This window comes from Zootermopsis nevadensis, unplaced genomic scaffold (genome assembly GCF_977971745.1).
Source record: "Zootermopsis nevadensis isolate Lab colony 2312 unplaced genomic scaffold, Znev_1.0 Znev_ptg000024l, whole genome shotgun sequence".
Lineage (NCBI taxonomy): Eukaryota > Metazoa > Arthropoda > Insecta > Blattodea > Termopsidae > Zootermopsis > Zootermopsis nevadensis.
The window spans coordinates 13,955,130-13,981,879 of record NW_028259156.1 but is presented as its reverse complement, the minus strand read 5'-3'; the positions used below and the strand labels follow the sequence as shown (position 1 = coordinate 13,981,879).

General features: G+C 38.0%; 2 protein-coding genes across 6 annotated transcripts in view; one reads left to right on the top strand and one right to left on the bottom strand.

Moving 5' to 3' along the window:
* Axs (Abnormal X segregation) overlaps window positions 1–26,750 on the top strand; it is a 230,836-nt gene that overhangs the window by 70,522 nt on the left and 133,564 nt on the right. For both annotated transcript variants that reach the window (XM_022083433.2, XM_022083432.2), the window contains exon 2: window positions 4,472–4,568. The gene's annotated coding sequence lies outside the window, so the exon portion shown is untranslated. The remainder of the gene's footprint in view (window positions 1–4,471; window positions 4,569–26,750) is intronic.
* rdo (leucine-rich repeat domain-containing protein reduced ocelli) overlaps window positions 1–26,750 on the bottom strand; it is a 120,937-nt gene that overhangs the window by 34,167 nt on the left and 60,020 nt on the right. For 3 of the 4 annotated variants that reach the window (XM_022083436.2, XM_087355241.1, XM_087355240.1), the window contains one exon: window positions 18,508–18,555. The exons of the other annotated variant lie outside the window; for it this stretch is intronic. The gene's annotated coding sequence lies outside the window, so the exon portion shown is untranslated. The remainder of the gene's footprint in view (window positions 1–18,507; window positions 18,556–26,750) is intronic. 4 annotated transcript variants of the gene reach the window in all.

The window sequence follows — 26,750 nt, the reverse complement described above, 5'->3', positions numbered from 1 at the left end:
CAATTCTGGGTTTGTATTTGTTTAACTTGTCACCTTCCTCCAGACTGCCCAGATGACTATCCTGTTATTGTGGAAGCCCGAAATGCGTAATATGAGGTAGAACCCATTATAGATAGAAGTGTAATTTATTATTTCCACTCCCTTCCTTATTTATTATTTACACATCCTTATTGTTATAATTTCCACTGTTGGCTACACTGTTTCAGTATTCGAGACATCACGCTCGATTTATCCGTAGATCAGTGCAGAGTGTAATCATCGTGGATGTAGAAAAATACGGTAACAAATGATGTCCGTCCGACCTGCTTTTAAATAGATAACAAAGGGTAAACTTGGATCACGCAGCAGTGGTCAAACATGGACGGATGGACTTGCTTCCACGCACAGCATTGCAATAGCCGCGGCCCGGACGTGATCATAAATCGTCTCACTGCGCTAGACAAAAGATATTCTGGAGTAATGTACAACTTCCTCTACACTCGCAGTTTTCCTAAGAACGTGGAAACACATCGGCAGAGATAATAAAAATAAAAGAACGAGGAAGTATGTACCTGCACCAAAATACAAACCAAGTTTTACGTACGAGTACACTGCTCTGAAGTATTGTGACATTTAGGCTTGTGTTGCTGGCAAATAGTTTCTTCAAAGCCGATGCCATGTACACCCGTTCCAGCCATGTTAGATATTGATTAGCTTCCTATTCTACAGTTTCGTTATTTCTCTTGTGTTTGTATTTGTACTTCTATGTTACGAATTGTTTTTGTAGACGATGGTGAATATTAGATTGCTTGAGAATGATAAATTGTTAAACACAAGATCATATGATAGATTCCAGTTTCTCGTACGTGTTGATCAACCTTTCGGAGGCGCTTTCTGCCTCCATCATCGGGGCTGTGAGAGACATGATGGAGGCAATATGCATCTCTAAAACGTCGATAAATTTGTACTTGTATGGCGCAATATCACATAAGACTGACATATTCATTATATTATTATAAGAGAAAACCCTTTTTTGTATCAAATACTCTGTTGTGAAAGATTACCTGCCTGCTTGCTTTAGCATTTCATAGGTTTCCGTAGCCGTTTTGGCGAGTCTTTGGCAAAATTTGATGCACACGCCATTCCGAAATCGCAGGAGCGTCGGTGTAATGCACTACCAAAACGCCCGTAACTAAGAAACAAATTCGATGATGCCGGCTGGCACAATGATTCACTATGAATGTAGACCGCACCCCCTAGCGGCAGAAGCTCGTACTACATCCGGTTCGCCCTCTATGCCCAGCGCGTTTAGTTTAATTTATTTGTTTAATTTAACACGTGTAATGTTGATTTTGTCTCTCTGTTAAATAACAGGACTCATTTTCTTCCCGTTAAAAACTATAGCAACTGGCATACATGTTGACCGTGTACAAGTTAATATCAACATTTGTTAAATCCGCTTCTTAGTTTTCCATGGGGAGAACCAGAAGAACTTTAAAGACAGTAGAAACGTTAAGCAATGTTAATACTCTCAATGTTGAATGTTGAGTAAGTGCAGCTTAGGTAAATGCGATAGAAACAGAAACAAGTGCTTTGTGCTTTGTGATTGTAACCAAGGAATCTTAACTTGTGAAGTTCTCGAACAGGATTATGGTCTAATGAAAGGTGTAGGGAAAGGGTGAGCTTGAAAAAGCAGTATTTCAACGAGAAAGAAAGTTCAAGACTCAAGATATTACGTCCTGTTCAATTCAACCTGTTTGTCAAGATGGAAATGAGCTGCAGCTGAAAGTGTCATGGCGTCCCTTCCTCCAACCGTGATGTGCTCAGAATCCCAAGTGTTTATTCAGCACAAGACGAGCTCTCCCTTCATTTCAAGAAGAAAAACTGCAGTTAAAATCAGCCAACTTTACGTAGGTTTACCGTGGATGAGCTTCATTTCTGACGCTTTGAGAGCTACTCCATGTCGCAAGCCATTGATACATTTCCAGTGAAGAAGGTTTAAACTAAACATCTTCAGACGTTTTTATGTTCTACGTCTCTTCGAAGTGAAGAGGACATATACTCTTTGTTGGAGTTCTTTGTTTGGAGGGACCTAGGATCTTATTAGTGCAGTCTATGAGTGTAGGTCTTCTGTTTAGAATATCACGAACGAGACGTGACTACAATAAAACAGTTAAGAAGCAACAGACAATGACAATAGGAGAATTCTTTTCATTGTTTAGATAAGAGTGAATGAAAATAAATTCAATTTTCTTTGTAGATCACAAGTTGTGGGAACCACAGGACTTCAATGAGTCATTCGTTTTACATTGTTCAAACTTGTGTACGTAAATTTGTATCGATTATAAAGCTGAACTTTGAATCGTTGATTCGGGAGATAATAGTCAGAGCCCCAGCAATCTGTTACCTACATTGACAAATATATAGATTTTACTTGAAAATCTTCCTTAAAATCGTAGCACTTTCTGGCTGAATCCTCATATATGTAAATGTTTACAAGTGTGGAAAAGATTTAACTGGATCTGGATATAGTCTAAAAGCAGACTGTTATATAAATAATCCAGTAATTTAATTTTGAAAAATGTCTGAATGAATAATTAATCTGTAGTAAAAATATGTCTGAAAATGGTTTAAAACAAATTTGTAAAGCAGCAGAAACATGCCGTTACATTTTACACGTGTAATGAGTACGATGATGGAATGCCATGTGCGAATGAATTAAACATATTTTACGCGCTATTCTTATGTTCTCCAGCAAAGCCGCTTTATTCAACTCCAGTGTTCCATAAATGTACTTTATATTAAATGGAGATTACTCCATCTCTTGTGGGCTGTTACATCCCACCCACTCTACAGTTTGCACAGAGAACATGTTACAAGTTGTGAATGTGGAAGTTCTGCTAAGCAGATTATTCCTATGCATACCTAAACATAGGAAGTTCGTCGTTCTAATATAGATTTACTTTATTAACAGTTGAATTCTTCTAGCATTTAAAAATCATGTTTCAGCTCTGACATTACTTGGAATCGATCCATTTTTACTAATAATTTTTATTATTAAGCTCCTTGCAGATCAGGACATAGGCGTATTTGAACAAAATAATAATTTTGTTTTTCTTATGGCGTCTCATACTTTGAGAAGAGATAATAAATTATAAATTATATGAATTCAAGGTGGACAAAGTAACTGAGAAATTTAGGGCATTTTTATCGAAGACCTTCGTAATTTATATGTCACCTAGCAGTGTTCTGATAGGGAAATCAAAATGTTCTGGGGACTTACACAGATGGCGCTGACTAAGGTGAATGTTACAGATGATAATATTCCGCTGTAAATTATAGCTGAAACGTAAGAGCTTCATAATAGAAGTCAACAAAATAATCTAAGCTAGGGAATATGTTGGTTTAAACATGGGTTAAGCAAATATCCCACGCCCGTTAATAGCATAAATGCGGATGTGTTTGTGATACACATGTTCTAAAGTGAAACTAGAGTGATTTCCCAATGTAAACACAATAACGTTCCCTGAAGTTTATGAATGGCGCTCGCTGTACTGCCAGGAGGCACTGGTCTAATTTCAACAGAAATTATTAGAACTAAGTAGAATTACATGGGTCTTTTCCAGCTTTTGCCGTATCAAATTATACTTTGTCTCTGGTTGAGATAAATCATAGAGTGGTGTACATATTTTCCGAAACTACTCAACCAATATGAATATCAATAAAATTAAAACCGGAACTGTTTTAATAAGTAGATTATGGCAACAACTGGACCAGTCGAAACGTCGTTTTCATCAGATAGGCCCAAAGCTCAAAACAAAGTACCACTGTCACATACCACTAGAGAATAAATTTATTATAACTTAATATTCCTGTGATGATAATCCTGGATTTTGAAGTTATGTGGACTCATCGGTAGATATCAGCGTTTCGGACAAACATTCTGTCTCCATCTTCGGGGCAGGTATCTACTAGCGAGTCTACACAATACCAGAACCTAGGAAATCATCACCACCATCATCAAAATTATTGTCCTCACCACCGTGAAAACCTAAAATATCACATTTTCCTTTCCTCAGTATGTACGAGAGTTATCTTCGTTTAGAGCAGTGGTATTCAACCTGGGGTATGCGAAGACATCTTAAGGGGAAGGTGAAATTAAAAAAAAATATATTATCTTATGATAAACACTGAGTAATCAGTAATGTAATTTATTTAATTTATTTTAGATGTAGATTATATACTATGTATAACTTGAATTATACACCAACAACTTTGGGGGTACAAAGTTGAAGATAAATTATATGTGGGGGTACACGAACAAAAGCGGTTGAATACCACTGGTTTAGAGGACAGGTTGTCAACAGGTTTCATGACGAGAATGTACCGAACAGTCGTCATAAATCGTGTGAACTAAACTTTATGTCCAGTTTCACAATAAAAGTACGGTACGTTAAACCGCAGTGGCAAATGAAATATCGTCTTGTTTCAGGTCGAAGGAAAACCGAGACAAACTACGATTCGGACAGCATTGTGAGTGACCCACTGAAGGAATCCCATGAGAAAGTCCAGAGGAAACAGCTGTGGAAGTGAGTAATGTAACTGATGAAACTCAATTATCCAATTAATTACCTCGTACAGTGACCGCGAGGCGCTTACGGTATTACAGCTCCCAACACTGAGATCGCGTGTTTATATTCCGATCAGGACACGGATGTATGTCCTGCTTCGACGGATCGGTCTCCCAACCAAGGAATCAAGCAGAACTTGAGGACGCATATCTCCTTGCAAGTGCCACTGCACGCGATACTTTAACCATTCTTTACTATTCAATAAAACTATACAGAGAATAAGACCTGTTAAGAACGCAGTAGCAGTAGGTTAAAGACTTAAATAAGATAATCTAAGTCATTCTAATCTATCTTGACAATTCTAACCAAATCAAACCTAACCTAACCTGTTATTGAGTTGTGGATTTAATTGTGAGATTTCAACAAAGAGATCCAGCGCCTTCTGCGTAATGTTGATGTAAATTCTACGTCAGCATAGGAAAAATTAAACGACATTATGATTGGCACTGTCGTTAAGGTTAATGTTGGATAAATCATAGAATATAGATTCCAAAAAATTTCCCCTCAGTGTACTGTGTTTGATTTTGTGTGACGTCGCACGTATTTAAACCAGGTTTCGTTAAGGCCATCTTTAACGCACATGCAGTTCGGTTCAAGAACCAACAGTGTGCACTGACGTCATGCGAAATGACATTCAAAAATTTGAGTCAAATGTTAATCGTCTTGCAAAGCAAATGCAGGCTCAAGTTTCACACTAATAGGGTAAGTTTAGGCTATTTGAATGTTCCGACTCTCTTGTGGCCTACCTGCCTAAAAGACTGAACACCCCTGAATAAGAATAACGAAATAGAAACCTCTGTATGGGTAACCACCTCCCTGAAGCAGAGTCCTCCATGAGAACCTAATGTTAACTGAGGTAGTCAATCTTCCCACCTTGTACAGAACATGGACGTTCGTTAAAGTATTCACAGAAGCCCGACACTGATCGGTATCCTAACCCAGATAAATTCAGTCCGCGACTTCACGCACTATTTCTTTAAGATTCATTGATATCCTATTCCCTACGTCTGGTATTTTCAAATGGCCTCTTCTCTTCAGATTTCCCGATTTAAATGTCTGTATATATTTCTTTTCTCTCTCATATGCGCTACGTGCCCCTCCTTTGACGTCAATCTCTGGACTGCACCGTTCTCTAGAAGAATGGAACTGGCTAAGGATCGCGTGCAATGCCAAGCTTTGGCACTCGTGGTTTTAGACCTCCAGGTTTTACTTTTGTTAGAGGGTTGGATTCACAAATTAAAATATGTGATAAATTGGTCTGTAAGGATTCAATTAATTTCGTTAAGCACGTGACACGCGGTGGCTGCAACCCAGCGCTGCAGTAAAGTTCCCCTGAAAAGTAGGCAAATCATTATGGAACAGTAGCAGAGATATAACCCAAAATCAAAACAAAAGAAACAGACCCCAGAATTTGGGGAGGGGGGTGTGCACGGAAAGAAAGGAAACTGTTTCTCCGTAATAGAATTATCTCATCAACTGCCGGGATTCTTGTCTAAAGGCCTCCGCGAGTGGAGTCCAGTGAACATCTTCAGCTTCAGGGGATAAGATCACTTCACTGGACGCCCATCATTTAAAGCCCGCGAACACCCTATTTCCTTAAGATAAATTATTATATCCTCCTATCTACATTTCCTTCTGCTATATACCTTTTATTAATACTCCGTTCTTTTAAATTTATTTAGAAGAAAGATTCCTGTAACAAATAAAATGATTATGCCTGACCGTTGTCATCCTCATTAACTTGATCATTCTAATAATATTTGACAAATTACAAAGTTCCTCAACGAGTAGGCAATGTTCATGAAATTTTACTACAGAACATAAAAACGGCCGCTGGTAGCAACTGTTTCATGCTAGATCCAGAGTGTCTCCGTCCACTCTGTTCATGTAAAATTCCACCATTTTGCATGTGGCGTCACCTGACAGCTGCAGTGAGCTGATCTCCACAGTCTGTTACCAGGTGCTTCATTTGCATATATGAAGAACGTCCTGCCTTATCATCCTCTAGCATCATCAAAACAGACGTTTCCAGTGATTAAATGTGTATTGTGTGGCTAACTACGATCTGTAAAACCTAGAACCGATTACTAAAAGGGGCAGGGATTTTTTATCCGCTATCACAGACAGAACAGCTGTGGGGTCCAGTACCCTCCTACCCAGTGCTCCTTTTACGTGGTTAAACGACCATGCATTTGTACCTAGCACATGGAGCTTGTAACATGCCTTCTATATATCTTCATGGCGTATTGTTTAGACACAAGACAACTTTAACTGTGTCTGCACTACATCATACCCTGTCATCTGTTCCTGAATATTTTATCTAAGTTCCAGATTAATCTGGTTTTGCAAAAAGAACATTACTGAAATTTAAACCTTATTATATACAAATAAGAGATATCTGAACATAACGTAAAGAGAATTCCTTCGCGTTCCATCACATTTTAAGATCATGCCAGTTCTTGTTATAACGACAAGACATTCGCACGATTGAAACTTATTATAAACCAGAGATTCGATGAACGTATTTGCCCGTTCTTTTGGCGTGTGTAGAAGTAGGGAGAATAAATTAAACAATTACAAGTAAATATTCCATGGAACAGAGTCTTATTTAAAAAGATAATATTCGTTCAGCCGGTTAAAACGTTCCTCGCAAATTATGAAAACCAAAAGTTCACAAAAGCCCGCCATTTGTTTCTATCTTGAGCCAGATTATTCCAGTCCACATCTTCATACCCTAGACCTACATCTTGAAGATCCATTCCAATATAATTTCTCACTTAGGTCTTCCATTCAGGTTCGGAATCTACTGCCTTATAAACTTTGTCGTAGTAGCACTGCAAACGTACACAGATGCATCCACCCACCCATCCATCCATCCATTTATTTCTATAGCTAGTAGACGGTTCAGGAAGTTCTTCTTTAAAATCATTATCCTGGGGAATGACACGGCAGTTCAGAACGCAAACTGTCCTTCCTGCATTCACTTAGTAAGGATGATATTACGCAGCGCATGGTTACTTTACTTAGATGCGTTCACTTGTGTAGGCTTACAGAGCTGAGAAAATGTAACTGATATGGATATTTCCTTATTTGCTAGAAACTTAAGTGTTCTGTTCTTTACGTAACATCTTTAAAATAATGTCACTCACTACCTCACTCACTCGCTCTTTCACTCGAATAATCTCTCTCTCTCTCTTTCCGTAGAGTAAATTCATCAGGAAAAGTTGTTAATCACGAATGTGATCAAGAAACTCCCAAATTTTCATTAAAACCCATGATTTGTTGCCTTGTTCAAAAAGGCCTAAGTCATTTTGTTAATTCTTATAAGTGTTCAGAATTGTATCATAATGCGGGCACTTTCGACCTTTAAACAATTCACTATCTCTTGTGTCCCCGACTTATTTAACCTAAAATCAGTCATATTCATTCATTTCCAGTCTAACCAAGAAGAGATCCTGTTGCACTACTCCATCTTAAGTAAAAAAATTCCAAAATTTTCGATAGTTAAGGTGTCCATATTTGATCCAGATACCTTAGAAAGGGAACTTGATGGCTCTATAAAACTAAGTTATATTTCGGTGTTGACGAAGTAAATTATCTCATTATAGGAGACTAAACATTAAATTTGTTGTTTTAATCCAGAAAGGAAATTACACAGATGTGAATTAAACGAGAGAGCGGAAAAGTATAAAAAGCAAAGACTAGAAAACAAGATGGCAGACTATAAGTATCTGTGTGCAGTTACAATTCCTTTATTGTCTACTTTTGGGATGCGGTTTAGAGTCTGACTTGCTGACAGTGCCGTTAAATAAACCACAAATAAACAAGTAAAGTTTATGACTCAGTGTGTTACGTCCCCCCAGAGGCCAAAATGCCCCGTAATAATGCTGGATGTTAAAATGTTCCATTTTACAATTTCTGATACCGGCAGGCAACTTTTACGTATTGTACTTTTACTGCGGGTTACAGAAACGTTGAAATAACAATGATAGGAACATAATATGGGAGAAAGGAGGAAGACGGCGGTATAAAGTGATGAAGGGAGAAGTGGGGTGAGGGGGAAGATGAGATATGAATCGTTGCATGTTGAATTTCAACGAATCTTTTTACACTATTATGCCACAAATTGTACAAAAATTAATAAAACCTTCAATTTAGAATGCTGCTCGGGCAGTTCATAACTTTCGTTTCATCCTGTATGACCCCCAGTATCGTTATATAACTTACGGATCAATTAAATTCCATACAACATCTGTACCTCTTGGTCAGTCAGTGCCTTTCATTGAGGATTCTATTTCAGTGTTAGGCGCGTATAACCTTCTAACATAAAATAGGTTTACCCAGCCCTGGGACAGCGTGAGTATTACCAAGTCTAATACTGTAATAGTGAAGCCATCTGTCCCCCACTCCAGAAGTCAACCCAATTCAAAATTTCAAACGTTCGTAGAGCATACGCCATCCATTGTCCCTACATCGCAGAGCCCTGCCACCGTACAGCTAGCACGAATGCATGCTCCAGACAACTACATGCAGTTTCCGTCCACTCTCTGCACAGCAACACAAAGGAGAGACGCGAATTTTTTTTTTACTCTAAGAGAGCTTTTATAGAAGAGTCGAAAAGCTGTATTTGTGTGCAGTCCACAGAAAATAATTATTAATTAAGAAATACATATATAAAATAACATAGGAGGCACAGAATTAAAACAAACATGAAATCGTTTGTGTCGACCATAAAAAAAGGGAAATAGTTCCTCTGAAACGCGAGGACGTCATTAATTTTACATATTCAAAGATTTGAATTATTTATTCTGAACGCAGGCACAAGTATTTTCGTTTTGGTTAATATCTGCTGGTATAAATTCTCAAGTTTATGGAATTTGATTATGATTAACGGCTCTGAATTTTGAATGTTGGAACAAACGTGGGCATTATTAAACACGTCGAAAACGTATCATTCTTTTAGGTCTGCTGTTGTTAACTTAGCACGCGAACACGACCAGACCTACGTCGAAGAACGCAAGAATACTGCGTCGTCACTTTTCAGAGCTGTTGCTCATTCTTCGTGGAAGACAAAAGTGGAATCATTATTCACATATATAAACACGCGACAGTATAAGTGTATTCGGTGAAAGGATTAGCGTTATTCGGCCGGTACATGTCCAACACCACATTGCATTGACAATTGAACCGCGAATTCAAGCCATCCGTTTTTATAATCTTACCTACCATTGTCAACTGTAGAACTAAAACTGGAAAGGGTAGATGATTTAGCTTGCGAAATGCTGCGGTGAACGCGTGGGTTAATAACAGTGACCGCTATTTTCACAAACAACTACAAAAACAAGAGTGTGACCCAAGATAATATATAGCACACTCAAGTTGACCATTTAGAAAATTTGTACGTTACTGTGGTGTTATATTTCCGCTTTGCATTTCCTGGAGTAAGAATTTTTACTTGTAACAAAACTTTGTTGTTGTTGCACACAATAAAATTTAAAAAAAATAACTAAAATTGATTGGTCGAGTAACAGTACATGTTACCGCATTTTAATAGCAGTTTTCTCCCCGAATATCATAACAAAAAATCCTCAGTGCCCTGTAGATTCTATATTCTATAAAATATTTCTCTACGTAGGATCTGAGGTTCTCACGGCTGTGAGTACGAAGATGGCTGGCTATCACAAACGAGGTTATTCTTGGTTTTTCTCAGCCCCTGAATGTAATAGTCGGGACAGTGGAATAAAATATTGGATTCGAATGCTTCCTATGGCAAGCTTTCGAAGTCATTTTTCACTAACACATCCGGCTATTGTACATTTTAGAATCTGAGCAATTGACAGCGTCGTTAAACAAATAAACAAATTTTATCTTTATCACCACTGTTGCTGCCGGATTTAGCGGGAACAGTTCAGCAAATATATTTTGTTTTCATTTTGTTCTGTAGCTGCGGTTCAGACACGAGTGTGTTTTCATAAGAATATATGTGAAATTGAATTTTAACTTGCTTTGAATTTTTATTCTCGATAAAACTTTCGCCAGCAGGAGATTGTTTTAAGCCCTTCCGTCCAAACCTCACCTCTCGTCGTGTTGTCAAAGTAGAGGTAATTCAATATGTGCAAATCTGGCACGTACTTTCCACTCAGTACCACGTACAATTATCATTTTCACACTCCTGTTTGTGACAGATGCATCTATCAACTGTGTACTGCAAATCTGTTGCAGGTGTTTATTAAGCTTTTATAACTCGTAAATTTATTATGTATTGTGGCAAATGACAAGCGTTTGAATTCGTAATGGATCATCTTCAATGTCCACTTTTTTACCAGTGTCATATTTGGTTTAACATTATTAAGGGACTGCATTTAATAAATATCCTTTAATAAAATGTGTTATTACATTACCCTAAAATTAATGACAGTGGCAATTATACTTTATTTTCAAATAAATTGTGTTCTAATATAAAACAATATATTTTACGTCAAGCAAATGTCGGATATTAGGTCGCAGCGTTGCTTTAAATTGTTTCCTGGCTACTTCTTAGAATATGATTGTCATAGTTACTGCGTTTAGATTTATTACGACGTGAAGAAGCCAGACTCTGAATAAGATCAGAGAGTAATGAATTTAAATGCGATGTCCAAGACAGACAATCCTACCCGACGAAATTTTGCTAAAAACCAATTTACAAGAATTATTATCATCAACAGAACACCTGTTTTGTCATTGTCACCTGGTATCGTGTCAGAATAGTATTATAGTAGGTCTACACCCAGATTTTTAAGTAAGTTATAGGCTGATTCACTTAGTCGTCAATTTAAATTAACGTACTTAACAATAAACAATATTCTATATAATCTTAAAACCTTGCATATCGTGCACTGTTGAATATTTATTACAAACAAAACTGTTTACACTTTGAAAACACTTTGTACCGCACGCGTTTCGACCTCATGAGGTCATTATCAGTGTCGGAACCATTAGAAATTAAAAATTTATATTTAAGATTAAAAAAGTGGTACACGAATCTAGCTTGTTTGGCGTCAATAATCTTAAAACCGTGGATACCGTGCAGTGTTGAATATTTATCTGAAAAAGAAACTTTTAGTTTCTAAAGCTAACCCGCTGTACCCGTACACCTTCTCACTATCACCTTTAGATTTTCTTACTCAGGGATGGGACCATTATAGGTTAGTAACGGTAAATCGGAGTAAAATGATGTTTAAGTGGGAACTGTTCCGGCTACAATACGTTTCCGCCACTGATGATGACCTCATGAGGTCGAAACGCGTTTGGCATAAATTATTTTTAAAGTGTAAACAATTTTTGTGAATAGATTCACGCTCCAGCCGCTTTATTCCCCGAGGAAAAGTCTGTTGTTCTCATAAGACAGGAGATTGGACTGGTTACTGAGCTGCTTAATTCCAGCCCGAAGCCAGTCACGTCACAGACTGAGCTAACCATACTCGGAGTACAGAGTGGTATTAAATTTCAATTAACTGTAATATCCCGGCTAACACTATGAAAAACAAAAAATAAATAAAAAGTCTTGTCTTGCTGACGTGGTTGAGCTTAAGCCATACGCTCGCGGCGAGCGTCAGCCTCAACCGAGTGGCTAACAACGCCTGGCTGGCTGGAGATGGCTAATGATGCATTTTATCTCATCAGTTCTACTGTGTTCAATCTATGGAGTACCACTGAATCGCTAAAGTAAGATATGTGACTTTATAATTTTGTTTTCTCGAGGTGTTAGCCGAGCTAACACGACTAACAGGAATGCTTCGCCCCTGGTAACATGCATGAAAATGTTCTTTAACTGTAGGTCTAAGAATAAAATACCGTAAACAGGTCTCAACGTTGAAACATTTCATATAACATACCTAATGGACATCGTATCTATTTGTGACTCAGATAATGAAATTTGCATTTTTGTGTTTATTTTGTCACATTTACAAACACCTCATTGTCTAAAATAAAATACTATGAAATGTGGAGTTAATAAAATTTTCAACAGAAATGATTTTCAGAATGAATAGAAAAAACGTGTCGCTGTGCCTATGATACCAAAAGCCACACATAAAAACAAACAAAAGTAATGAGATGGGAATTAAGCACCGGAAGTGTTATCAGTCAGGCATTGTTTCCAGTCACATTCACTTAATTGTATTTGCACCTCCCAATAAATGGCGGGCAAACGAACTCCAGCGAGTTAGTTTTCCCATAGCGCGGATGAGCCGGAATGCCAGCGGCGACCGTGGTCCCAATAGAATAACGTAACGAACCAGTCATACCAACATCCCTTTCCTCTGTAGCCAGGACTCTGGAGACCCGAAACTTCACCCCCCCCCCCCAAAAAAAAAATAATGCCAGAGCGACAGAGGACGCAATCGATATTGTGATAAACATGCACTGTGGGGTCATCAGGGTATGTTAAATTTGGGTACATTGACTGAAGAAACTGCATCGAGTACTGTTTTATCAAAAGCATGAACCATCATTGAAACAACCATAAGCTAACACATCAGTTCAAAATATTTTGTCTTCCCGTCTGATTTCTAAGAACCAGAAAATTAAAGTATACAAAACAATAATTTTGCCTGTTGTTTTCTATGGGTGCGAAACATGGTCTCTCACTCAGAGGGAGGAACACAGATTGCAGGTGTTTGAGAACAGGGTGTTGAGGAGGATATTTGGACCTAGGAGAGAAGACGATGGGGCGTGGAGAAAACTGCATAATGAGCTTAAAAATCTGTACTCCTCCCCCAGTATTGTCAGGGTGATTAAGTAGAAAAGAATGAGATGGGCAGGGCATGTAGCGCGCATGGATGGGACAAGAGGTGTGCACCGGGTTTTGGTTGGGAAGCCTGAGGGGAAGAGACCGCTGGGGAGACCTAGACGTAGAAGGGAGGATAATCTCAGGCGGGATCTATGGGAGATAGGAGTTTAAAGAGACTGGATTTTGTTGGCCCAGGACAGGGTCGAGTGGAGGGCTTTGGTTAATTCGGTGATGAACCTTCGGGTTCGGTAAGCCATCTAGTTAGTTAGTTAGTTATAAGGTAACACAACGAAATTAGGGCTCAGTGTTTTTATTTAGACGTTCCTTTCGCGAAACGAGCCAGTGAATAACGAATGTAATGTACCATAAATCAAAAAACACAATCTATCCTTCGTAACTTATCGTTCTTAGAATCTCAGGCCTGTACAGTCCTATCACAGTGTTCGTATTTCAGCAAGACTAGGCACCACCCCAGCCTTAAATAGTTGAATGTCTTCTGAATGGAACATTCTCCGCATAGTTAGATGGGAGGAAAGGTATGTTCCCCACGTTCTGCCACCATGGCCTTCGAGGGCATTGCGTTAAGAGTGCTGTGTACCACAATGCCGTACATGATGTCTTAGTTTCGGCCCTCCGAAATCCGTAGCGATCACTACCGTTACACGTGTTTAATCGAAGTAATCGAACGTGGACTGCTGTTGAATATCGGCTGAGTGTACCGAACAGCTCGTACGTGAAAACCATGTAATCACGTCAATACACATTCTAACACCATGTTTACATGGTAGTATTAACAGATGTATGTGTTGTGGTTATGGGTTGCAGCTTACGTGTATCATTCAAATTAATTAAGCCTGTTATTTCATTCGGTTCAAAACTTTTGCGAGAGAAAATCAAAACTCGGAAGCCTGTGTTACAGAGTGAGGTTATTTGGCGGATGTGCCGTAAGGAGTAGGGGATGCAGCAACCGACGCAGTGATAGCGCATAGTGGGAAGGCTGTATCGTAGCACAATACCGCCAAATACCCTTACTGTTGTAGTGAGTTCGTAGCTTCAGAAAGGGAGAGGAGCATTTTAAATAGCATCGGTATACTTGAAGGTATAAAATAAGGGTACTTGTAATTTATGCTCTCTATATCTTAAATACCTTCAGAGATACAAGTTACTTATTGCAGTAATGAGTATATACTATATATAAGCGGGAATGTTCATATCCGTCCAGGGCCTCAAATTTACTTACATGATTGTTTGGAAGAAGTATCTTCTTATGTCATATATACATACAGTCAAAGAGCATGTGATTTGTGAGGCATGTAGCACGGGGGCGTAAGATATTGACATTTTGTTAAGGAAGATTTGAAAATAGTGATCTATTAGAAGAACTGAACTAGTTCCATCGGCTTTCAATCCTCAAAACACCTGTTCCTGAGAATCATCGTCTTGTCGAGTCCTGAACTAATTTTTAATCCTCCTTGTATTACTCAATTACCTGTGTGTTTCCATATATTACGTTACCAAGGCCACATGTAATGCTTTGCAGACCTGCGTTATTGAATTATTAGCTAATTAATGCACCACCATGGTTTTAGGTGTACAACCTAATTGCTCGTTAGTGGCAAACTAAGACCTCTATCGTAAAAATAAACATACATTTATAGATAATTTGAAAATCGTTGTTGGTATTTCAGTCCTCTATACCATAAACATTAAATGATGACCCTTAAACTATATTAAATAAACTGGGACCCCAACATATGAATTAATGTCACAAACAAAGAAGCATTGCTCACGTCACTTACCGTCAAAAGTGTGAGTTATAGATATAACAAACCGTGTGTCACACTGAAGCGTTCGTAAAGTACGATTACCTTCTGGTCGGTTAAGTAGCGTACTGTTTCCGTAACAAATTTCTTAGACGCGTGGCTGAGATCTGCGCGATGTACGGTCATGTTTTTGTTTTTGATTTACAGAATTGTTTCACGCTACCTAACAGCAGTGCAGTTTCGTTTCGTGTGCTCGTTTGTTAACCTTCCATAAATCTGATCCAATTATAACGATATAAAATCTGCACGGATTTTATAGTATTTTGTAAAGAACGCCAGTACGTAACTGCGTGTTATATAATCGACATCCCTCAAAGTACGATACGAAGAGTTTAATATTAGCGTTATATTTAATGCGTTGGTATACGAAAGTTTCTTAATTATTCGCGTTTGAAATGATAAAGTTGAAATATTCTACTCTTCATTGTAATTGAGAATTTTCTTGGCGAAAACTGCTATAGGCCTGTTTCTTGGATAAGACACTATGGCCTTCATTCGACGATATTTTATGACAGCACAAATTGCCTATTTAGAAGTATAAACCAAATTATTATTTTTGTTATGAATGAATTCTATATATACACAGACATTAACAATCGCAAGGAAAACTTTTGTTATCGATCTCTTGACGATTAATCAAAATAATAGTGTGTGTGTGTGTGTGCCCGTGCGTAGGCGAAAGATTGAGCAGGGGAAGAAATTCCAGAACGATGATAAATAAGTCTATTGACATCTATTGAGTTATTGATACCCCTGGTTAATTAATGTATTGAAAAGGAAGTGTAGCTAATAATGCAGTATTGATCCTCTTTTGCTTTGGTCCTGCAGAAACTTAAGCTAGATGTATCTTAATGTTGTGCATTAACATTATGTACAGTTCCGTGCAATCAGAATTGAAGCTGACAGCGCGGATGTGCCGGTATGCATCCACACTGCATTGTGATTGATGAAATTCAGAGCTTAGATAATTAAATTATGTTTAAATAGACATGTATACAACAGAATTGAGATTTTTATAGTAGGACGTCATTGTAATCTGAAATGTAAATTATGCAGTAATTGCTGATATGAATCGCAAACTTCGACGACACAATGACGCACTGCAATGTGGAAGTTGGAGTAATATTAACAGTGAGGACCATGTGTGAAATCACACCACATAAATCAAACAGTGTAATCAGGCTCTCTAATCCAAAAACTGCGTTGGAGCACTGGGGTATAAAATAATCAGGACGAACTTAATCTCTGCAATTTTTACTGAAAACAAATTGAATACTTTAAGTTTTTCTTTTGTAGTACGCGCATGCTCTTGTCAATTTTAGTTTCTTGACCGAAAACTGTTTTACCGAAGGAGTATTTTTTGTATATTTTGAACGTTTTCAGATGCTACAAGCATGTATGTTACGTGGAAGTAACTAAATTATTAATAATTACGTTGTCAGTACAAGAAACGAGGACGCCATCGAAACTGCTTTGCTGTTTTAAATTTTTTTCTACCAAACGACATTCATATTTACAATTGAAGTTTGCATCCACACAAGTTGAGGTAGTGTTAACAGTCTTCATTCTGCCTCTGTCGGAACACGCATTGTGTCTTCAGACAGAGGGAGTAAGCACCTCTGAGATGTCTGTCAGTTTAACCGCAACATCCCAGAAGACATACATCTTCATACTCGACGCCGTGAGAACCTGATTTCTCACATTATTAGAACAGACTATACTCAGATGTTTGCGGTCAACTGTTCTTAGTACGAGATTAGAACCATTCGTCTAGTTCAGTATTCCACACAGAATTGGGTTTTGTTGCGCCGTTTGTGTGTTGAAGCTGGCGTCTTTGATTAATGAATTCTCTGTGTTTCCTTATGAGTTTGTCGCTATAAGGCATTGCCTTCATCATAAAGCAGCGTCATATTACGGTTAACTTGCGTCTTTCCACGTTAAGCTTAATTTCGAGAAGGCACACGACATGAGGAAATTCAATTCTAAAGGGGTTTGACGACGGTAGTTTACACTTAAAATTATTCATTGTCAGGTTTCCATCGTCTGTTCTTTAAAATCACGACGTTTCGGAGGCTGGTTTTGTCTCCGTCTTCAGGTGAGAGGTACCTACTCTGTTGGGTCCCTTAGATTAGCTCTATCTAAGCGACCCAACAGTGTAGGTACCTCTCACTTGAAGACGGAGAGAGAACCAGCCTCCGAAACGTCGTGATTTTAAAGAACAGACGATGGAAAAAGTCCTGACAATGAATAATTTTAGGCCATGATGTCTTCAGTGGTGGTTCACCCTGTTACTCCAGTTATCATTGGGGCTTTTGCAGTGGGAATACACCACTTCTAAAATTGCATAGCCAGTAGGGGGAGGAGTTCTACTGTCGAATGCAGGGTGTATAATTTTTACACGCTGAAGTGGAAGAGAGTCCTTTAAAACACGACATTTAATCAGTCATAAAATTCCCCCGCCTCGATTATTGTTGTTTTAACAAAAGTCTTCCACCTCGTTCCCTCGCCCTGTTATGGCACTACAAGGGGACCATACCTCGAGACATATCAGTCGATACTACTCTTTGCACATTATTTAAGATCTATATTATGTTTACATTTACGATTTTGTCTCTTACTTTCGGATTTTACGGCCAGAATTTTGCATGCATTTCTTAATCACCCCAAAGCACTAGACGTAGGGTAAATGGGAGGAAAATATTAAAATGGATCTTAGGGAAATAAGTTTGGAGTATATGTACTGGATGGCCAATGTGAAATCGGTAGGCCTAATGAACCTTCGGGTTCCATAAAATATGAATTACTGATTTACGCACATCATAAAACTCTTTCTTGTTAAGTATAGGTTATAACACTGTTTTACAAAATCCTTACCCAGGAAAACTACAAAAATGGTATCGGAGTCAGGAAAGCTAAAGAGCTGCATATATCTGTAGTACATCCCTGGCTTCCTATCATAACCCAAATCCACCAAATCTACCCGCTTAGCACCTGACAATACCGTATGGTCGTCTGCACAAGGCTGAACAAAGCTTTCGGTTAATTAACTTCGAAATAAAAGTACTTAGCAATTCTTTTTCTGATGAAAGTGACAAAGAGGGTTACTTATGCGTACATTTCATATTAAATAACAGATAAAATCACAGAATGGATTAAAATGTGACGTTGATACTTTTGTACACCGCGTTGTTGACGGGTTCAAACGGCTACGTATTGTAGAGATTTAATAGCTCGTAATATCTAGTGTCTTAGAAATTAGAAACAGTGCCAATATGCAGTTTATTATGCTTTAAGTACTTACTAAAAATGCGGAATATTCAGCCAAGTTATCCCATCATCTTCGTCTTTTCTGAAACAAATTCAATTTCGCTTAGGTGCATAATTAGGGAGATACAATTTCAGAGATAGTTGGATGGGTATCTTTCTTATAAAAGAAGTAATGAGGATTTTACAAAATAGGCAGATATACAGTAACAACAAATTGGAGACAGGAAGCATTTGAAAGTCACACTTGAACAAAATGAAGAGGTTTGGTTCAAATTTCGATAAAAATGCAGACGGACGCTTGAGGATTACTTACTGTACACATGTTTCATATCGCACTACTGGAGTTGCGAAAGTAAACACCTGGATAAAAGCCATTCGGATAAATTAATTACCGATGTGTCTGACTTTTCCGCAGTCTGCAATGACATCGGATAGTAGGCCTACTTCGGTTATTTTGTCTCCAGAATTGTTATAAAGCAGGATATACACGCGAACTTCCCCAACAGGTGATCCTAGCGAATAAAATACCTGATGCAATAATAATATGGAAGGATGTCATGTGTCAATACACATATTTCTTTAATTTACGTTCGTATGTAACGCAAATAAATGAGTATGGGTTTACAGTCATTGATGTATATTTTATCTGGAACACAATTTTGTAGCCATGTTATATTTTTGTTTTTAGTCACAGCAGTTACGTCCCTATACGATAAAACAATTTTATTTATTTTCATATTTTTTAATATTGTTGGAGAATGTTAAGACGGAAGACACGTGCCTTTGAGTGCCTGGAATAATCAGACTGGATGCTCCTGCGTGTCTCAAGTGCCTGAAGCTTTCAAATATGAGATTAACCTCAGGCACAGAATGCACTCTGACCATCTAACAGACTTCAAGAGAACCTCCAGTGAACAGCCACTTATATGATAACCAGTTTAAGATTAAGGCCTGTAAGGATTTCTGACAAGGCACACGGAGAATAACATAGCACACGCATGTAATGGATCAAAGTGGGACAGAGAAATTAATGTCCCGCGAGTTGTCGGCAACGAACGTGACGATTACAAAGCACGAAACTCGATGTACAGAGAGAGAAAGAAATAATAACTTTATTTTTTACTCTATATTTTAATGTACCTTTAATTTCAAATTAGACTGTGGCTATTACACATTAGACTGTGAAGTATTCTCCAGTTAAATGGCATGGGATGAAAACGTTATGTTAATCAAATAACCCCCTTTTTAGTCTGCACGACACAAAGGGGAGAAATGCACAATATTTTTATTTTTGCATTTACCTCGAACTCAAATATCTATTCTGGTCTAATATTAGGTCAGAAGTAAAACTCTTTCCTGGATTTTGGTATAACAACAGCAAAGTAAGTTAATATTCACGGTTTAATCTCAGAATAAAGGAAAATAATATATATATGTATGTATGAAAGGGCCTAAGACTACATAAATTCTTTCCTTAGTCAACTTCAAAACTTAATCTTCTTTTAAATGGGCGCCATTAATATGAGCTCCATCATAATTATATTCTTATTTAAATATCCGTATGGTCAGTGACCTTAAATTAATATTCTGTTGTGCCTGATTTGATTACAACATATTACTAAATTCTAAATTGAGAAGCACAAACAAACATTAACATATGGATAAACATGAGTGCATTGTTCTGTAGTGAATTGTCAGTGGATATCAAACCGTATTTCCTTGTAGGACTGCAATCATTAAATTATTTGCGCGATATAATCATCTTTACCTCGAGAAGTCAACCACATCACTGACTTAAACAACTTATTAATGCCGTCGTAATGCGAGAAAAGTAATAAATTTATAAATTAGAAAGGAAATATTGTATTTAATTTTATCACGTCATGATTTTCATGTACTCTGAAGAAACAGTACTGGTTACAGTCTTCGGGAATTTAATAATCAAAAAACGCCGGGCCAAGATGCACTGAAATACAATGTTTGGGGTGGGAGGTGTGAGCAGACCGTCATTATGCGAAATTAGCAACAAAATATACGTAGTAAGTTCGTGCTATGTGCCATGATTAACATTTTCAGCATATACTCGTCTCTGGGAATTTAGTGAAAAGAAAAGAAAAATACGACCCATAACTTTAAATGACAAAACAGAGCTTTCAGACACATAACGCAAAGTTCTAATTATTTTAAAAACAGTCGTGGAGGAGAGTAACATACTTTAATTTAACCACAATACCATTCTTGTTCCTTGAACCTGTGGGATTGTGCAGAACTTAACGCTGAGCTTATGGCGGAGGTGGAGGGGGGGGGCGAAGAGGGCTAGAAAGCAACATGTATGAGGTAAAGTTATGAATCATTTTAATTACAGACTTGTCAAGCTCGGGGCTTGTACATGATTAGAGTCTCAACTGTATAACAAGTCTGCCTGTGGCAAGTCTGTTGGGCGATACAGCGTGGCAAGTGTACGATCAACTTAACACCATACATCATGACACAACAGCCAGCTAAACGAACATAGCTTTCCAGCACGAGTCCTTTCTATGCCTGACAGCGTTATTTTTTACCTGTAAGGATGTTTTTTCAAATGTAACAAAGAGACTTGGAATTTTAAACCGAAAATTGAGATATTTTAAAAAGGATACGAAAAACAGAGGGGCAACTAAATACTTTTAAAGAACCATTAATAATACGGACAAAGTCTGATGCCGACAACTGAGAAATTGGTCACCAACAAACGCTAGGGAGCAGAATTACTTTTGATAAATCTTCAGCTGGGTAATATATACGGAGTTATTCTATGGCACCGAAAAGTGTATTCCCGTGTTCAGATTCTTCTCCTCTAGTCCTCTCCTAAACCAGAAAAATTCTGTCATAAGAAAAGAATTTATAGTTTTTAGAAGTTGGTAAATCACCAATGTTCATCAATTTCGGCTACCTTGACTCTTTATTTATAATTTCCTTCAGTTTTGTATGTCAGGCACTTAAGACTGCATTTAATATTTTTATTAAACGAAAGGTCCATGAAATAACTGAGATAATCTCTTGAACTTTCTCCTTCAAATCCTCGCGTTATGATAAATCTGGAAGTAATTTACACGGACCACTAGTGTGAAATATACAGAACTAATGTTATTTAATGGCTTCCTAGTCGTTCCTATTAATGTGTTGGTAGCATATTTCCTCTGTAAATTACCGGAAGCCTTAGCGTCATGCATTATTTATCCAGCATCGTCTGGATACTCTCGTATCACGGTCATTGAGCTAAGGGTGGCTTCGCAGGTGGTGACGGAGGAAGCAAGCATGTGACACGTGACGCTGTCACGCCATCTGCTGCACTACCACATAAGGACAACTGCCTATCGATACGTGACTCGTGACAAAATGGTTTGTCGTCATGATACAAATATCGTTGTTGGAACATCAAACTTTCTCGGCTCGTGCGACCACGTGCCCTTTTTTTTTAATGTTTTCGAAACTCGAAATCTGGATAGGGTCCCATTTTGATAATTTGAAGGTATTCATTACAATGTGACCAATGCTGAAAACATTTTCGGGAAATAAGTTACGTCATTATTTTCAGGTGTGGCAAGTACGTTTAGAATATGGGTGTGAAATCAAAAGGTAGTCACACATACTAACCGATATTTACTAATATTTACAAAATGGATATTGTTATTTATTTATTGGACTTTGTATATCAACAAACATGAAGCAAACACAGTTAACCCACAAAGTTCATTCCGACGATAAATATTTTACATGGTATATTAAATTGCTTTCTTAAATTGCTATTTACTGCCATTAATAGTACTGCTACAATTTCTCTCTTTTGCTCTACAGTTTTGATTTATTATTAACGATACACTAGGGGGCTGCTCTTATCAGAGTAGTAAAAATTCCAAATTATATAGTAAGTTGGTCACCACTTGCGAGCTGTTAAGAATTCGGAGGGATAAATTCGTGGCTCCTGGCATTCTCCTGGAGAAAATGATAAAACCACAAACAGACTCATTCAGGAGACCAAGTTAAAATTACCGATTGTTCCAGCTTGGAAATTTGGTTAGTATAAATGTGTGCGAAGTCTGTTCTCGTCAGCTTTACTCTATCAGGACAGAGTGGAGCGGACAGCTGAGGTTCTATTTACGACTTTTCAGTAGCATATTGGGCAAACCTGCCGATGATTGGCCTATTAATGCATTGGTTATAATTCTATAGAATTATCTGGCACCGTCTGCAATAAAAGCAGTTTCTGAAACATGTGAGGCTATTCCGTTAGCTTCAGCTTCTGAATGTTGCGTCATGTTGTATGGTACAGACGTTTCAGACATGCACTCTGATCACCATCATCCTGATGATGGCGGCAGCAAGCATCTCTGAAACATCGGTAAGCTTCAATTAGACTACACGGTGCAACGTACAGATGACAGTAATCTTCAAAGAGCATCTGTTCCCTTATCTAGCGCTCATTTATTCCGTTGGCAATAGCTCGTAAGATTACCACGCACAATGAATAGCATTAATAGTTGGTACAACGCTGTCATCAACATGTTTCTCTGCCTGACATATGGAGAAAATTATAACGTCCTATGTAGGAGATGGCGAAGGGAAGCCTTCCAGTCGGGTATGAGTCGCATTAGCATCAGATGGGTACGAGTTATGACATAGATCACTACTAATGCAAGATGGCGGATAGGGTGGGATGAAATCCCATACGTCACAGACTCGTCCATCAAGGATCACGTTGCCGTGACATGTATATGTCATTCCTCGCCACCCAACACGTTTAACAGGCGTGTTGTCTGCATTACGAATGAAACTTCCGTGGCCGTAGAAGGGTTGAGTTGAGATGTATGATCAATCAGCGGAGACAGACTGCCACGGAACCAATATCATGTTTTCTTGGTTTACGAATGCACCAGGTTCGGTTGCATAAATTGGTGTACTCACTTCTTTTGATTTTCTACAAAAAAAAAGATTAATTAGCCACCACTTTTCTTTCTGCCGTCCGTGGTCCGCATGTGTCTCGTATTTTGTAACAAACGTTTACCGCAGAACCAACTTTTGTACAACAGACTCTCCTAGCCTGTGACCTGTCAAAGTCAATGAGAATGGTTCCTTTTTGTGTTGAAGATTAGGATAATTTTTTACACTATTATCTTTTTAAGGTGAAGAACAAAATGTATAATATTTCTTTTTAACCGAATGAAATGTGGAAGTATTTTCACGGCAAATGAAGCCGGGTACCAACACGAAACCGCCTCCTGAATCCAGACTCCCGCAAAAACCAGAATTGTTGCAAATGTTCTATAAGCCCGTTTTTTTCTGTTGTAAAGAATATATTAATTTTATTGTAAAAATCCCTTAATATAAACACGATTTACTTTGTAATGGTTGCAAAGACAGTTTGCTCTTTAAGGTATTTTTCTTTCGTAGCTTACAAAATGTGCATGTCTGTTCGCGAATGATTTATTTTCTACTAAATTAATTGGAATGTGTAGTTAAGTGCGGCTATAAGTATCCGATGTGGCCAACATTACATTTCACTCATTACGTATATTTGTTCCGCGTGTTGTATTTTGTCTCCTGTGCGATCAAACACGGGTTTCAGGACTCTGTTCTGCTCGTATGATACATTTCTATTCTATTTCGCAACGTGTTTGCGGTTACCGGTACCCATCCTGTCGTACCCAGAACACGCTTACCATACATCATCAACATGTATAATCCGAGCATTCAAAATTCCACTCATTTCAAGAGTGGGTGAAGTACGTTCGAATTTAACGCAAACCCGACTTCCCTTTTCCCTTTCTCTCCTCTGTGCTACGAATTTGTATTTTAAAATGTGTAAATATTTACGCTGGCTTTATACTTGATATTTGATTAAAGTTTAAAATTAAATCGCGAGGAGTGTATGTGCTACGGAAATCTACGGTGTGTGACGTTGTTATAAATAACCATGAGAGCATTTAAACTTCGAGATTATCTGTCAATTTTAATGCAGAGGAATGCAAACTTCATTATAGAGAACTTCATTTTAACCGACGAAACAAAGCATTTCCCTAAGTTGTGTACAGCGCATTCATTATGGAAACTTATTACCGTGTCCGTCTAAAGGGAGTACTTAAATTAACGCTGTAAAAATTGGAGCTTAGAAACTTAGCACTGAATAAGCACATGAGTACCAGAATAAGTGTATGAACTTGTACGTACACCATCGCAGTATGAAAGTTAATTATTTTCATGCTGTTAACGAGGTGTCTTGCTTCGAAGCACGGAATTCTGTCGTCCGAATTTGTATTTGGTACATGGGTAGGTCGAAGAATTGTGTCCCGCTGACTCTCAACAAAAAAAGTGAACTATTTGGATTTTGTGGGTATTACACGTAACAATTCAGCCTAATAGCAACATTTCTTCAAACAAATTCACGAGTTAAACCTTTAAAGCCCAGTGGTGATCTGTCCCCAGGCAGAAAAAGAACTTTGGTTTAACCTCACCGAAGATTCATTCACTACATCCACATATCATAAGTCAAATATTCTTAATAAATTACTTAAATATTTTATCCCCATGTGTGTGGGTCACGTGTTAAGTGACGTAAACTGAAATAAAATGCGTAAAGGTAAGACTTACAGCACCGAAATGTAGCGCAGTGTTTGCTGGTTACCTAAAAGGCACAATTAATACCGAAAACGAAGAACTGAGAGAGGGAGAGAAAGAGAGAGTGAGGGTATTGGTTTTGTAGCACAGAATTCAGAGTAGTGATTTCATGCGTGTGCTCCGACTCGAATGTTAGGCCTCGGAGCCATTATGATAATGGCATGAAGAGCTACTCGCATTATTCACTTTTCTTTCTCTGTTTCCTTCTCGCGTCAGGTAGTCTTGTGCTCGTACTAGACTCAAAATCCTCTTTCAAGCTTTTCCTTAGCCTTAATGTTACCATTACTCCTATAGGCCCACGATTCGTAGATTGATACCAAAGTTTCTGAGAAACATGCCGTGTCCATCTTCCAGCCCTGAAGATGGAGTTAGTATGTCTCACCGAAACGTGGTTCTTTACCTATGAGCCCAACATCGACATCTTCATAGCCGTGATAATCAAGGAGTGAGATTTTACCTAAAGTAACGTGATTACATTTTATAGAAAATTAAAAACTTGAGATGATGATAATAATGAACACTCCTTATTGCAAATATATAAAAATATATATTTGAGACGAAACATGTTGAAGTAATTCAGTATTTTAAAGACTTTTCAGATTAATGTACATCAAAAGTTGGCAGTAGAAACATGATGTACATATTACTAAAACTTAATTTTTGAATTTTGTTTGTCGTCTTGTTCGGGAAAGAACACGACAGATTGGCAATGCACATAGAATTCGTAAAGATGGCGTGTTCTGCATTCGCAATAATGCAGAACCTGTAAGATTACTAATTCGAGGCACAAATGACCGATTGCTGTGGATGGACTATTCGATGATAAAACTTAACCTTCCGTTAATTCAGTTCAAGGATTACGTAGACGAGTACGCCTTATCAGTGTGCCAGATCGTAATTCGTGGATTGAAGGGAAAATTTGTAGACATTAGTCATTAGCAGGACAGAGTAATGATTTGTAAATGGGAGTAGTAAAGCAGCATTGGTCTGATTGTGGGCTCTGTTATCTCGGGGATGATTGGTCATTTGCATCATGACCACAAGTGTACTTGGAATGTAAATCATGGGAACTCTAATTGATACCCACTACCTGGTACTGAGTGGGAGAAAATGAATGGCCACCCACAGCATTTTATGAACGACCAGCAGTAATTTTTGTTTAATCCAATATTAAATAGTTTAGTTCCATCATTTCTAGTTTGTTTTTTGGCTCTAAATTCGGAATGAAATTCCATTTAATTAAACCCACACATAAACGTAATTTTAAATATTTCCAGGCTACATTGCTTGCACGTATTTAATTTAATAAGAACAGCAAAAAAGAACATTTTCTCCACCGTGAAACACTTAACTCGTGTCTCTGAGACTCGTCGTCTTGTTTCGTTACGTTCTTTGTGTATTTTGTGGGTGTAATATTTTCATGGCGGGGAAGTTGATCTGGGTTTTGACGCATTGTAAACTCTTAGGTAGATGCCAACGTTTCGAAGAAACACGCCGTCTCCATCCTCAGATTTGATGTGGAGAAGCTGGGAAGTTGAGGAAAGACGTGGATGTTTTCTAGAAGGCTCTTGCACCAAATTTCTGTATGCATGTCTTGTCATTACCACATTAATCGAATCTTCA